This window comes from Pleurodeles waltl, chromosome 7 (genome assembly GCF_031143425.1).
Source record: "Pleurodeles waltl isolate 20211129_DDA chromosome 7, aPleWal1.hap1.20221129, whole genome shotgun sequence".
NCBI classification, from domain to species: domain Eukaryota; kingdom Metazoa; phylum Chordata; class Amphibia; order Caudata; family Salamandridae; genus Pleurodeles; species Pleurodeles waltl.
Genome location: NC_090446.1, coordinates 1,251,440,400 through 1,251,455,585, shown reverse-complemented (window position 1 = coordinate 1,251,455,585; position 15,186 = coordinate 1,251,440,400). Strand labels below are relative to the sequence as shown.

Genomic DNA, 15,186 nt, shown 5'->3' with positions numbered 1-15,186 from the left:
TGTGCACTAAGCAGCAGTGTACCATCAGGAACTCGTAGAAACCTGTGTATGAGAAAAACTAGTGCACAATCTGTAGTAACGTAGAAGTTTGTTTGCAAGGAATACATTGATAGATGAATGCTGGCATTCGCACCAAGGCACCCGCGGAACACACAAAACCAAGTCCTTCTTGTGTGAAGAAGCACAAAGCTAGCAGTGTGCATATCCCTCCTGCACCACTGACGTGGGTGTGTGATAAACAAAAGGACCGTCCGTGCAGCACCAAAGGGAAAAGTGTGTTGTAGGAACCCACGGACATCACCAGTAGCACCTCGAAGTTCCTTCCAAAGGCTGTGATATGTGTAAGATGCTTATTATCCGTTGCTTGATCTTGGCAAATCCTGTGCCTATCTCTCTGCAAGACGTTTATTTCATATAATCGACAAAATACCTGAAAGAAGCACAATACGTGTAAAGTCCTTTATTTTTCATCATTCCTTGTGGAAATGTTAGCTATTTTACCACCACACCAGCCACTTCTTGCAAGTGTAATAAATGTACCCCAGAGAACTCAGTCCATTGAATCTATCTATATTTATGAGTGAAGTTCGCGTGCGGGGCATGCCAAGGAGAAGATGGCGGTTCTCTCTGGATAGCATTGCAGAGACCTTTTGGAGGTCAGACATGGAATTCTTGTTTTGCATTTCTTTACCTTTCAGTTACTTCATGCTCTTTAGGTCAGGGGGAATGATGCAGTGATTGCGGATGAATACGAAGAGTTCTCCCATATGTTCTACAGTTAAGTTTCTCACAAGAAGTGACACTATTACGAGGACATGAGTCCGACACTGAAGACGGCCTCCGTGAGAGCTATTTTGGTGGTGCTCAGACGGCCGACCTTGTAAGGGATGTCTGTTTTGGGGTATTCCTAGTCTCGGTTTATCCTTCAGGAGCAGACACGTGTCTCATCTCTTCGCGCTCATATCTTATTCCGCTGAGTGGCTTAACTATGTTCCTTGGGGTCAGATTTCAATAAAAAAGGAGGTGACTTTCCAGTGATGCTGGAGGTCTCTCTGAAGAAGGAGGCGCGTTGATGCACCGAAGGGTTTCAACAGCTGTCTTCGGAAACGTTATACCCATGGGGCGGGGGGCGGTAGCGGAGAGGGGGACGGTTTAACTTTTGCACTCAGTGTTTTGCAATGGCAGTGTTTTCCCTTCCTTCTACGAGCATTCCTACTTCACCAGCCCAGAGCACACATATGCCCCGCTCCTCCGCACTGACGCCCGTCCTTGTAGGGCCTTGGAAGAATTTTGATAGCCCTGGCTTCAAATAGCCTTTCCATCCAGAAGTGACCCAGGCCCATCCATGCATCCTTTGCTGTGCAAATTAACCTATTCATCCTTTAGTCCACAAGTATAACAGGTATTTCCCGTGATCATGCTCTCATGCGCCCGCACACACTGTGCACGCCCCTAATGCGTTGTTAAGGCTCCAATAGTGTGAATAATCGTTGTAAACGTGTCTTGTTCACTTCTTATGTTGAGGTTAATACACTGGATTGTGCCCTGACATTTAAACGTATGTCATCAGTGTTAGTAGACAAAGCGTATGTACTACCATCTGTGTTCTCTGAGCACACTAATTGATGTGTCCTGTCACCCGGCAGCGTTGTGAAAGCCCCCCAGATACAGGTTCTAGTCTAAATTATAGATCTCTTTCAGTAGTGTAGGTCTGCAGAGTCCCGCGGACGTATAGTGTTGCGATATCCCAGGGTCTGCGTGTACACAGGATCCTTGGAAATCAGGACAGTGCAGGAGGGGTTTTCAGTCACACGTACATGTACAAATGATTTTGACTGAAAGTGCACAGGATTCAGCAAGCCACATATGCACATCTTTGTATCTGTCGGTCCTTCGTTTTCGCCTATGTTGTGTGTCTTTGTGACCTATATATGAATGTGTGTTTCTGTGTGGAAAATGTTTCTGTCTGGTGGGATATGTGAATGTGTGTATTTGGGAGCTGAAGTGAATTAATACAAAATATCTTAGTAATGTAAAATATGATGATAACACCAAAATATATGAGAACATTTGCTACACGTTGTTGCAAATATCAAAATGTGTGGTAATGCTGGCTGTGGTACACATAAAATTGAATATCTCTCCTAATGGCACATGCTGCTTACAACAATTTACTGCCCCTTTCAACGCATTTATTGACTCATGGAACAGGAAATATGACACACAACCGCCTATAGTTTACCAAATAATGTCTACTTCTCATCTGTTCTTGTCTCTTCATTTACTTCATTTTCTCACGCCACTATCTGTTACAAAATGTTCTGTCTTTTTTCGTGAAGAAAAACATTGCTTGCAGAGAGAATCTCACTAGTATGAAACAGTGGTGTAACTTTTCTTTTAGTGTGTAGTGATGGATAATATCCACACACTGGGGCGAGGATGGAGAACGACAGAAGAGAGAGCGAGAGAAAGAGAACTTGAGTAGTTTTGTGTGTGTGGGTGTGTGCGTGTTTGTGTGTGTGTGCAATTGTGCATACATGCATGCATCTGTGCAGGTGTGTGATGGTCAGGTGGAAGGCTATGTTTCACACTGGAAAATATTTAATACCAGAAGGAAGTGGACTAATAAATTGTGACATAAAAGCTCAAGAGTTGAGCGGATAGTGGATTCATTTTTTACATATGGCAATCCGGAAAATAATGAAACAGTGAATGACTGTTTAGCTTGTTAAAACAATAGCAGTGCAATCTAAGGAATAGGGCACTTAAACACAAGAAGATACTGGCATAAACTGTGGTTAAAATCAACAATATCACAACCTGGCTGCTGGGTTCAATGCTTTATAATAACCCCTGGTTCATTGATTGGAGGAGACACCAAACTTGCTGTAATCGAAGCTGTAATTGCAGGAGCTCTACAACATCAAGGTGAAACTTAGTCCAAGAAACAGGGAATAACTCAATGGAAGCATTCTGCTAACATGTATGAATGACACATATATTGGTAACTAAGCATATAACTATCAATGCTTATCAATTATTGTTGTTCGCTTGGCATGTGTCTACAGCTAAAATTGAATTCAGAGACAAAAGGTTCACTCAAACTATCCGAAGTAGAGTCTTGGAGCACCTTTGGGAATTGACAATTGAAGACGTTTGATAAAATTTAAGCTGTATTGCAAAAGTGGTGATGTTTATTGCTGTGAGCTACAAGAAAATCTGCAGCCAATGTTTTCATCCACACTAGGCGCTTTTTGGGTATGAAGACATTGGGGTGATGTGTGAGGGCTGAAGCAAGGCAGAGTAGACTAAACTGTAAATGTGGGATCAACAAATTGTGGGTCTGAATGTGTGAGGTCTAACACTCGAGGAATGGATTGATGTTTGATATGTTACTCCTGTGTGTGGGTAGAGGTTATCATCCAATATTTAGGCAAGAGTTAGATGTTGAGCCAATGCTCGTGGAAGGGGTAGATGTTTATCCAGTATTTGGGACAGAAATTGGTATTGTTTGATACTTTGGGCAACAAACCGATATGTACTGGATGTTCGGGGAATACACTGGTGTTGGTTATCCAGTAGTTGTACATGGCACTCAGAGAAAAGGATGAATATTGCTCGAGTGGTCAGTGGTTAATGCTGATCCGACTCTAATTCAGGATGCTAACATCTATAATTCAAGATGCTAACATTTATCAACTTTTTTTGGAATGAGTTGATGTTTACCGATGCTGCTGCACAAGACTGATGTTTTTTAGGTGGTTTAGGACGATGCAGACGTCTATCCAGCGGTTCAGTTAGAATTGGTGTTTATCCAAAACAACTATATGATGATGTTGATGTGTTGCTGATGCGTGGGGAACATGCTGATGCTTATCCAGTGATTGGGGAGAGGGTTGGTTTTATCCGATGCCGGCATAGGAGGTTGTTGTCTTTCCAGAGCTTGCAAATGACGCTGTTTTTTCATTGGCTGAGTAAGAACTGGTGGATTTCCAATGCTGCTATATTGCAGTTGATGTTTTTCTGATACTTACCAGAGAGGTTGTTAACTCCATGCATGTCGAAGGATTGAATGTTTTTACCATCCTTGGGGTTTGGTTCAATATTGATCCGGTACTTATGAAATGTGTTGAGAATTAACCAATGCTTCTGAAAGTGGCCGATCTTTTTCTGATGACAATGAAAACGGATCTCTTCATGAACAGATTTACTTTTAACAGCCCATGTCTGATGTTTTCTATTAACTTGTAAAATAATCATTTCCTCCTCAGCAAGTCTTCCCAGTTCTACGAAAAAATAAAACTTTCATTATTGGTTAATTAGAATACATGAAAAACAATCCTTTAAAACCACACAACGTTAACTGCAACAAGTAGGCTGAGTTGTCTCTGTCAGGACTACTATGAACCTAGAATATCCTCAGATAGCTCTTTACCTGAGCCAGGAGAGGGATGCATTGCAAAACAATATTGAAATGATTTAGGTTTGCAAAGCAGAGCACTTATTCTGGATATTGTAGTAAAAGGCAAGTGATGTGGAATTATATCTTTCAAAAACTGAGTTGAAGCTGGGAAACCCATGAGAGCCTGCCAGCTTGTAATTGATCAGACTGTGATGGGACTGGTTAAAAGCTCTAAGGCGTAGTGATTGGGGATCATGGTAAGACATTAGAAAAGTAGTAATCAAGTGAAAGTATCATATATCTAGGTGCATATTTATATAACTACTTTTAGCTGTTTTTAAAGAGCACAGCCTGGTCAGAGGGATTTATTTAGAATACTTTATGTGAGCACCAGAATATGTTTCACATATTTCCCTAGGCACAGAGAGATTACGTCAGTGGTTACCAACCTGTGGTCCAGGGACCCGTGGGGGTCCGCGAAACCTCCTCAGGGGGTCCGCGACTGCTTAGAAAATTAAATAATATTAACAGATTAGACCCACAGATTTCAGTAATGGCTCAGTGGGGAGGGTCGCTGGATTGCAATTATGATTTGTGGTGGTCCCCAGGTTCCAGTAGTGATAAAGTGGGGGTCCACAGAAGCTAAGAGGTTGGGAACCACTGGATTAGGTGATTTCTTCAGAATATTAGGGTTTTTTTCAGAATCCCCAATTGTCAATAGAATAACAAGCCTTTAAGAACACAGGAGAACAGAGAGAGGTAGTGGATGAATGCTTAGTTTTTTGTTTGTTTGTTTGTTTTTTTAAACTATGAATAAACTGTTTATGTGCCTTTTACCTCCTGCATCTAGGCACCCCGATGATGTGTGAGACATCAGGTGCAAATGTGTGAAGAGCGGCCAATCAGTGACAGGAAAAGAAAGAAGACAAAAATTACGAGATTCGTGAAAGTAAAGAAATACATTATGCCCCTAGGGCTCAGTTGCCTGTGATAACGATCAGATTAAAACAAAAATATTAGGGGCATTGCTTCCTGCAATGAACAAAAAACAGGGAGCCTTTTGAGTCATATCACCAATAAAATCGTACGTTTTTTATAAACTTGTCTGAAATCGGTCCATACACTTGAGTCTTGAGATATTTTGTCTTCTCTAAGTTGGTTGAAGTGTCTTGTAGTTCACAGACTAAACTGAAGGACGGTTGTTGGAGCCCGCTAGAGTAAATTGTGGATGCTTCAGTCTTCCATGGGTGTCAGCCAGGTAGAAGAAAGCAAGTCCGTTTGGGAAATGACAATTCTAATCTGCACAAAGCCTGACATCCTGTTTAAAAGCCAGGTTGGGATGTCTGGGATATCAGGGGATCCTCTAATTTGAGAGATATTTCTTGTAGGCTCTGGAATCTTCTTCCAGCTGCCACAGCTTCAGGGCTGCAGTTGGCATCTTGTGGAATAGAGCCAGGTGCGCTGATTGTGTTCAATGGACGAGGCTGCAATCCGACCCCTTGCCATCTGACATGCCTATTCACCCACCACATGCCCCACAATATTATGGATTGATGGATGGATGGGTGGATGGATGAATGGACTGACGGATGGATGGGTGGATGAATGGACTGACTGGCTAACGAACAGAACGGCATATTGATAGAAATTCTTGCTCAGATTAACAATGATCAGTAATTGTAAGAAATACATCATTGTAATAAAAATATGTATACTAGTATTATCAATAATAATGATCGTATGGCGATCAATTGTAATCAAACAATTCCAAAAACACACGCTCTCAACAAAAATACCAATTTCAATTCTTCTTCCCTGCAAAGGTTTCAATTGTTTTGACATTGCATTAAATATTTTTTAAAAACAACAATCTAACATCTTACACCGATTCACAAACAGCATGAATTTTATAAAAGCAACAATATGATGTAATGGGAGAGTGGATTACTTTTGTGAGTCACTGCACTGTCCTGGACGAGTTTCCGCATTAATAAACTCGCTGTATAGTGGCAGCGCTGCTCAAAATCTTAAAGACACAAATTGGGAAAAGCCTGGCCCTGGGGCCGGCAAGACCTTACCCGCAGCCCCCCAGCACACACGACCTCCTGAATTCCTGCCCGGCCCTCTTACCTCCAGTCACACTCTGGCAGCCGGCCGCCCAGCCTCTTGCAGTTTTATAAACATTTTTCGCTTAGGCAGCAGGCGAGCTATGTATAGGAAGCGAGAATATTGTTCAGCTTATCAGCGTTAGGAAACACCACACTGGTTTTTGTATTAGCGCTATTAATACCGGCAGTTCTGATGTTCTCAGCAAAAAACATCAGAGAGCAGCACTTTTCAGCAAACTGCGAGGGATATGATCCCCTGGACTGAAAGGAATCTGCCAGGGGCAGTAACTCCGCCGCCTCCTTTCCCCAGATCTACCCAGAACTACTCAAAACTCTTTAGCTCTTAGAAGCTGTTTGTTGCCGAAAATGGTGCAGCCAAACAAAATATTATGGTTAGCCTAAGTAACATTATTATATGGTTATATTAAAAAATGATAAAACAAAATTAGGTTTAATTTTTTTTTTTAAATGCTGAACATTTCTCACTTCAAGTACAGTGGTTTGCAGATATTACTTTGTAACAGCCACACAGATATGACATATCACGTTGCTATCAGCATTGTTGATGCCTACTCAACTATTTAAATGTCAACAAGCTTGGAAGTGCATTAATACTGTAGATTGTCCTAGTACTGTGACGGAAAGTCTTAATTTTATTAAAGACAGGGAGGCGAGTATTATGCGTTTCTTTTCTTACTTTAATTAAATAGCAGCAGTCAAGAAACATACTACGATTCCCAGAAGGCCAAACAACAACAGCCAATGGGAATCAAAACGTAGTCATAACAGTGTACACCAATCACATGCATACTAAGGTATTATGACATCACTTGACTGCGAACAGCCCTCTTTTCTTGCGAGAGAATCAATTAGAATTAAACAATGGAAATATAGAGAACAAAATGAGAATTGCCATAATGAAGGACAAAACATCAGAACAATAGTTCAAAATCCAAGGTAACCAAGACGGAACCTGGTAGGTAACTCGTGTGGGAAGTCTGGCTTTGAGGGGTGCCATGGAAGCTTGAAGAGTAGAAAACCAAGCTGAAGGAGGAGTCTTAAGTGGAAGGTTGAGTGATAGCCAGTGGCGCTAGAAGAAAGGGAGGGGAAAGAAAAAACAAAGTTAATGAAAGTGGAGGGATAATACTTGCCTCCGTGTCTTTAATAAAATTAAGACTTTCCGTCATAGTACTAGGAAAATCTACATTTTATTACAAGACCGGAGGCTCCTATTATGCAAGTTTAAAGCATATTAATTACACTCAGTGAGACATTATCAATAGGTTTACAATAAAAAACTTTGAATACGTTGTCATTAGACCAGTCTGCAGATTTAAGAATATCTTCTAAACGGGAGCCTGCCCAGAACGCTTTAGAAGCTATTACCCCTCTGGAAGAGTGAGCTCCAAACATAGAGGTATCTATACCCACCAAAGACATCAACCAACGAACCCACCGGGCCAGGGTAGCTGCCGAAACAGGAGAGTGAGGTTTCCTAAATGAAATTAGTAATTGGGAATGAGAAGAGGATCTTAAATCTGCAGTCTTTAATTCATACGCTTTCAAACATTGTCCCACACATAGTTTCTGACGATCAGGAAAATAAGGATAAAAAACTGAGGATAAATTGGTTTTAGTTCGACGAACCACAGTAAACAAAACCCCAGAAAGTGTAAATTGACGATTAGAAATATCTAGAGCTTTAACATCAGAGAGACGTTTTATGGAAACAAGGCACAATAACATGGTTAACTTTGCAGATAACATTTTTAGAGAAAGCATGAGATTATCAGGCCATGACAATAGAAATTTTAAAACAATGTTAACATCCCATAACTGACTGTATTTAGGCAAAGGAGGATTGGAAATCTTTACTCCCTTTAGTAAGCGGCAGATCAGAGGGTGTTCTCCAACAGGTTTCCCATTAACTAGGGAATGATTGGCAGAAATAGCTGATCTATATAGGTTGATAGCACGAAAGGCTTTGCCTTTGCTGGCTTCAGCCGCTAAAAAATTGAGAATAAGAATCAAATCCGCTGAAAAGGAATCAATGTGTTTTCCCAAACACCAGCTGTGCCAAATAGACCAGGCTGATGTATAATCCTTTTTTGTACCTGGGGCCCAAGACTGTGAGATATATTGGGAAGCTTCTGCCGAAATGCTCAGGAGAGATTGGGATTGCCCGAGATTTTCCATGAAGAGAGAGTTAGCGCATTGTCCAGGATGAGCGGATGAGATCGGCCTAGAGGATCGAGCAATAGATTCGGGAAGGAAGAAATCAGAACCAGGAAATCTATTGATAGTTCTAAAAGAGCTGGGAACCAAGTTTGTGACTGCCAAAAGGGGGTTATGAGAATTAAAGGCTTGTTGGCGCCTGAGATGGGCTAGCACCCTGCTGATCATGAGGAAAGGGGGGAATGCATAATTGAGGGAAGGGGACCAGTCCTGTAAGAAAGCATCTGATGCTAAGGCCAATGGATCTGGACGCCAGCTGTAAAATTGGGGAAGCTGAGAATTGAGGCGTGATGCAAAAAGGTCTATTGCTAGGGGACCCCATTTGTTCTGTATGTTCTGGAAAATTGAAATGTGGAGTTTCCAGTCGCTTGAATCTCTAAGATGATGAGAATGCCAACCTGCCACGGAATTGAGAGACCCCGGAAGATACTCTGCATGAACCGAAATGTGGTTTAAAAGGCAGAATTCACAAAACCCCTTGGCTAATTCCGTCAGAGGCTTGGATTTTGTGCCTCCAAGATGATTAATATAACGAACGGCAGAGATGTTGTCCATTCTGAGGAGAATGGCACAGCGAACTCTGTTTTTGCAAGGCTTCTGATTACAAAGGAGCCGGCAAGCATCTCTAAACAGTTGATATGCATTTTGGACTCCTCTGACGACCATGTGCCTCCAGTCGAGATTGGTCCACATCGGGCCCCCCAGCCTGATTGGCTTGCATCTGATTCTAATACTAGATCTGGGGCTGATGCAAAGATAGTCCTTCCGTTCCAAGCATCTAAATGGTCTATCCACCATTGAAGTTCTGTGCAAGAATCGACATCTAGTGGAATGATGTCTGCGTACGAGAGACCTTTCCTTAAGTGACACATTTTTAACCTTTGAAGGGCTCTGTAGAGGAGAGGACCTGGGAAAATGGCTTGAATTGAAGAGGAGAGCAGACCCACAATTCGCGCTAACGTTCTGAGAGAGATCTGAGAACTGCGAAGGACTTGTAGAATTTCCGACTTTATGGTCTTGATCTTTGCAGAGGGAAGCATCAGAGTGGCCGAAATTGAATTTATTTGGAATCCTAAGAATTCTATAACTTGAGAAGGAATTAGAATGGATTGTTCTCTGTTTATGATAAAACCTAGATCCGATAGAAGGGAACGTGTGAGAGATAGATGAGACAAAAGGGATTGTGGAGACTGACTCATTATTAGAATATCGTTGAGATAGATGATGAGTCTGACACCTTGCGCCCTGAGAAAAGCTACCACAGGTTTCATGAGTGTGGTGAAACACCATGGGGCTGATGAGAGACCGAAAGGTAGAGAGGTAAAATGAAAATACTGGTTTGACCACTGAAATTGGAGAAACTTCCTAAAATGAGGATGGATTGGAACTACTAGATACGCATCTTGAAGATCCAATCGTACCATCCAATCCTGTTGAAAAAGGGTATCTCTGAGATGGAAGATGGTTTCCATCTTGAAATGATGATAGACTACAAAATGGTTGAAACACTTGAGGTTTATCACAGGGCGCATCTTTTTGTTTTTCTTTTGAACCAGAAAAAATGAGCTGGTAAAACCTGTTGGATCGGGAAGGATAGGAACAATGGCTTGTTTTTGCAACAAAGATTGCACCTCCGAAGTAATGAGAGATGCCATGTCTGAGGAAAAACGAGGGAGAGGGGGTAACTGAGTCTGAATAGGACTTGCGTAAAGTTCTATGGAATAACCTTGAATAGTGTTGAGAATCCACGGGTCCGCTGTGATTTCCGACCACTTTGGTAGGAAAAAACAGAGACGCCCTCCTATGGGTATGGAAGAAAAAATATGACTTACTTGGTTGGGAAGAGGGTCTAGAGTTCCTGAAGCCTCTGGAGCCGAAACCTCTGCTTCTTTGAGGATAAAATTGCGGCCTATATTCCTGCTAGGACGTGTTGTGATAGCCTCTGGAACCTTGATTGTGGTATGGACGGCCGGCAAAACGGTTCCTTCCTCTGCCAGCCCTGGCAAAAACATTCTGGGAAAACATCTTTTTCATCGATTGTTGAGCCTTGTCCAGTGAAGTGAAAGTTGTTACATATTTGCTTAAATCTTTGATGAAAGACTCTCCAAACAGAGCACCATCGGTCTGAGTATTGGGTTGGACAGTCGCCAAGTTGACTAATTTAGGGTCAAGTTTCAAGAGTAGACCCTTGCGCCTTTTCATGCGTAAGAGCAGAATTCACATTCCCTAGAAGGCAAAAGGCACCTTGGACCCATAGAGTAAGTTCTTCAGGGTCGATGAAGGAACCATCAATTCTAGCTGCCTCCGCAATGTCAAAAATACGGGTTAGAGGTCCCATAACGTCAAGCAATTTGCCTTGGCAAGAGGCCCACGCTTTATCCACCCCTTTGCGTGGATCCTTGCCCAATTTTGTAAATGTTTTTAAGAGAGGTTGGTCCATAGAGGGAGTAACAGATAGATTACGGGACAGGGAGGGGCGAGGACACTCTGATTTTAATTTCGCTCTGGTTTGTTTGTCCCAGGGGCAATTCATTTTTGCAGAGACATATTGTGCAACATGGTCTGTGGGGACCCACTCAGTAGAGTTGGGGTGAAGTATATTGGAAGGGTCAAACATCGGGAAACCCTCAGGGTCTAGAAGGGTGGAAGTTTGGAGGGAGGATAACTTGGACTTCTTAGGGGCGGGGGAGAAAAGGTACTATCGTTTCCATTGTCCGAGACATTGGAATCAGAGTCCAAATCAAATAAATCATCATCCGTATCAGGGATGGACGAAATAATCAAGGGAGAAATAATATTCTTTGCTTTAGATTTATCTTTTAAATTTGGTTTCCCAATGTCCACATTTTTATACTCCTTGGTGGGAGCCTTTTGAGGAACCGTGTCCTCTGCCATTAGGATTTTTATTGGGAGAAAGGCGCTGACTGCATTCCCCCACAGCCTGGGCTGACATAGACCTAGAAATCATGTCGGAAATGGAAAGTTCTAGGTTTTTAGATTTTTTTTGTATAGAGGAAGATACTGCCTGATGGACAGAGGATTTTATGAAGGCAGACAGTTCCTGCCTAATATCCTCAACATCATGATGTGAGGGGGAATTATCTGAATTCATGGTGTTAACCAAAAAGGACTGGACAGTGAGGGGTTAAAAGTAGGGAAAGAGGACGTTTTGTGGGCGTCGCTAAAGATGAAAAACAGCTGTGAGGCAAGACGAGGGAGGAACAAAGACTGTGGAGCCACAAGAAGTCGAGCAGGTATGAGAGCGTTAAAGCCTGCAATTTAATGCTAGGCGCGATAAGTGTCAAGTCCAGAAATAGCCGCTCTGCCTCAGGGAATTGCAGTGCCGTAGAGCGCCCGGTGTTTCCTCAAGTGCGACCAGGCTAACTGCCGCCTGAGGAAACAACCGGGTACATGAAAGCAGGACGCGCGGGGTGCCACGCGCCGCGCGCCGAGAAAACAGTTAAGATTAGAGCACGCGAGCCGACGGGCGCCCGAGAAATGCGGCAACCTGCCGTCTATGAAAATAAAGGAAAATAAGCCTGAAACTAACGAGTTAGTGAACCGCGAGTATATAAATAAATAAAGGTTAATAATAATAGCGAAGCAATATTAAAGCACCATAAAACTGTGTGGAGAAAGATAAAAGGGTACTTATCTTGACTGCGAGCAGCAAGAAAAGAGGGCTGTTCGCAGTCAAGTGATGTCATAATACCCTAGTATGCATGTGATTGGTGTACACTGTTATGACTACGTTTTGATTCCCATTGGCTGTTGTTGTTTGGTCTTCTGGAAATCGTAGTATATTTCTTGACTGCTGCTATTTAATTAAAGTAAGAAAAGAAACGCATAATAGGAGCCTCCGGTCTTGTCATAAAATTCATACTTTTACAGCAAAATCAATTACTGCACAACAAGCCCGAAAAACTGCAGCACTTAAACATGCTGGAAGCTGCACAGCTTTAATATTCCACGTTATGCAGTTAGGTTACTTTATTGTTTTGTATAGCATTGACTTGTGACACAAAGGCCACTTCATAGCGCTAATAAAGCAAAGTCTACGGATCTTGGAATCTATTTATTCATTTTCTGTCTGTGTACCATGTGTGTATCATTTTCATTAAAACTGTACCCACAGTAATAATGTTTTACAACTTAGAATAGAGAAAGCCCTGGTATTAAAACGGTAAGATACAGGGGGTCATTACGACCTTGGCAGGCGGTAACCGCTGTGCGGCCGCCAATGCGGCCACACTCACGCGGCCCCCATTATGACATTCCCGCTGGCCCAGCGGGAATGAGGCCGCAACATAGGAGCCGGCTCCTAATGGAGCCGGCGGTGTTGCGGCCGTGCGACGGGTGCAGTTGCACCCATCGCACTTTTCACTGTCTGCTATGCAGACAGTGAAAAGCTGGCCGGGGCCCAGGGGCCACAGGACACCCATTACCGCCAGCCTCTTCCTGGGGGTGCAAACCGCCAGAAACAGGCTGGCGGTAGGGGGGTCATAATCCCCAGGGCAGCGCTGCTTGCAGCGCTGCCCTGGCGGATTATCACCGCCGGGGCTAAAACAGTGGTAAACCGCTGGCCCCGGCGGTGCGACCGCGGTACTACCGCAGCGGTCGTAATAAGGGCCTCCGTACCGCCAGCCTGTTGGCGGTACGGACGCCACATTACCCCTGGCGGTCTCTGACCGCCAGGGTCGTAATGACCACCACAGTCTAAACTGATGACATAGCACATGAAAGGCAAATTGAAGGGCTTTGTATTGTTTGTAGGGATGTGGAAAATTGCAGCTTTGCTTTGCACTTAGTGAACAATTTCAAATTCATTAAACTTCAACTATGTACGAAAATGAACCATTGCTTAACCCTGTGGTAGCTTGGTAGAAAGCAGTCAGGCTTAAGTTAGAGGCAATGTGTGAAGTATTTATGGAACATTCAAACAGCAGTGAAGTAAAAACATAACACAAGAAAAAATCCAAATCCACTTAGAACAACAGAGCAAATTCCAATAACTAAAATGATATACAAACGACAAAACTCCAATCAGTAGAACTGGAGATATTGAGTTCCAAACTTTTTTTGCAAAAATATTGCCAAGAAGAGGAAAGCTCCACTTGCTTTTATCTGGTCATGCTAGAATGGAGGAAAGTCACACATTCAGGTCGATGGCGATGGAGCACGAGTTGGATTCAGGCTAATCCCACTGAAAATGTACCTTCTCAAAACCTGCATGAAGAGTTCCGTTTGCGTTGGAGGAGTTTGATGGTTGCTTTTGTCGCGCAAACAGCTGGTCATCGCTAGAGCTACGTGTTGATTGATCATCCCACCTGTCTGTCCGTGTGAAGTCCAGGTCTTTCATTGTCAGTCACTGCGAACAGGTGTTATAGGTGTGCAGAGCAGGTCCTATGGAGATTCAAGTTGTTGGTGGTTTTCACGGGTGGCAGAGTTTTGACATGAACCAGCCTGTTCATGGTAGCAAAGAGCCCAAACTTGACAATTTCCACCTTTTTTTTGTTCTCACTGATGCCAAACCAAGGGTCCAGGTTCTGGGAGGCACCCTATAGAGATCAGGACTCCCTCCAGCAGAAGCTAGCAGCAGGGCTCAGGCAGGTCTAGGCAGTTCCAGTTTGTGTTGGTCAGCTGGGTGGTTATAGGGAGGCCTCTGGAAGCTTGCTGTGTCACAGTAGCTCAAACAGGTCAGCCAACTGGTCTTTGGAGTCACTATGAGTAGCCTAGGATCAAACCTAGCAGGTCCAAACTTCAAGCAGCAGGGTAGTCCTTCTAGCAACTGGACAATCCTTCTGAATGTTCTGCAGGTTCAGGAGTGTTCTGAGGAGTGATTCTGAAGGTCCTATTTTTAGATTTCTCCTTCACCTCCTGCATTATCAGCGAAAAGCTATTGCTCACAAACAAGCTTAGAAATGGGCTTAGAGCCCACACCCATAACATACTAGTGCTTACCATTGGTTGGCTTCCACAGGATTCTTGTTTCTTTGCTTCTTACAGCTCATGCCTTCTCTTGGCTGCTCACCACCTCCTGCATTCTTAATGAGGATTCACCCCCGCCATGGAGCATGGACCTATCAGAGCCTCCTGTTTGCAGCCAGTTTTCTTCCACTGGCCATGCTGCTGTGCAGCATGTCTAAAACACATTGACAAAGCCAACATATCTTGCAGAGGCAAAACATATTGACTTTGCCAATGCTTGTTATATGTGGTGCCAGCCTTTGTGTCGGGTAATCTAATTTCCTACCTCTGTGTCTGTTCTTCCCATTTCCCTGGTCCAGGCTCCAAACTGTCTGGGGTGGTAAAAAACAGGGCATCCCCGGGGTCTGGTTCCTATGTGTATGTGCAGTAGGCAAAGCACTTTGAAGTGCACATCCCTTCTCAGCCATCCTGTCATGGTGGCTCATCCTGTCCACACCTAAGTCCCCTTTGTCT

At 43.3% G+C, this 15,186-nt stretch overlaps 1 long non-coding RNA gene across 1 annotated transcript; it reads right to left on the bottom strand.

Moving 5' to 3' along the window:
* Window positions 1-445: 445 nt before the first annotated feature.
* Window positions 446-6,554, bottom strand: LOC138246133 (uncharacterized). The gene is made up of 2 exons (XR_011194228.1): window positions 6,481-6,554; window positions 446-4,286 (listed from the first exon to the last, which is right to left on the bottom strand). It is a non-coding gene; the product is annotated as an uncharacterized lncRNA (long non-coding RNA).
* Between the last annotated feature and the right edge of the window lie 8,632 nt (window positions 6,555-15,186).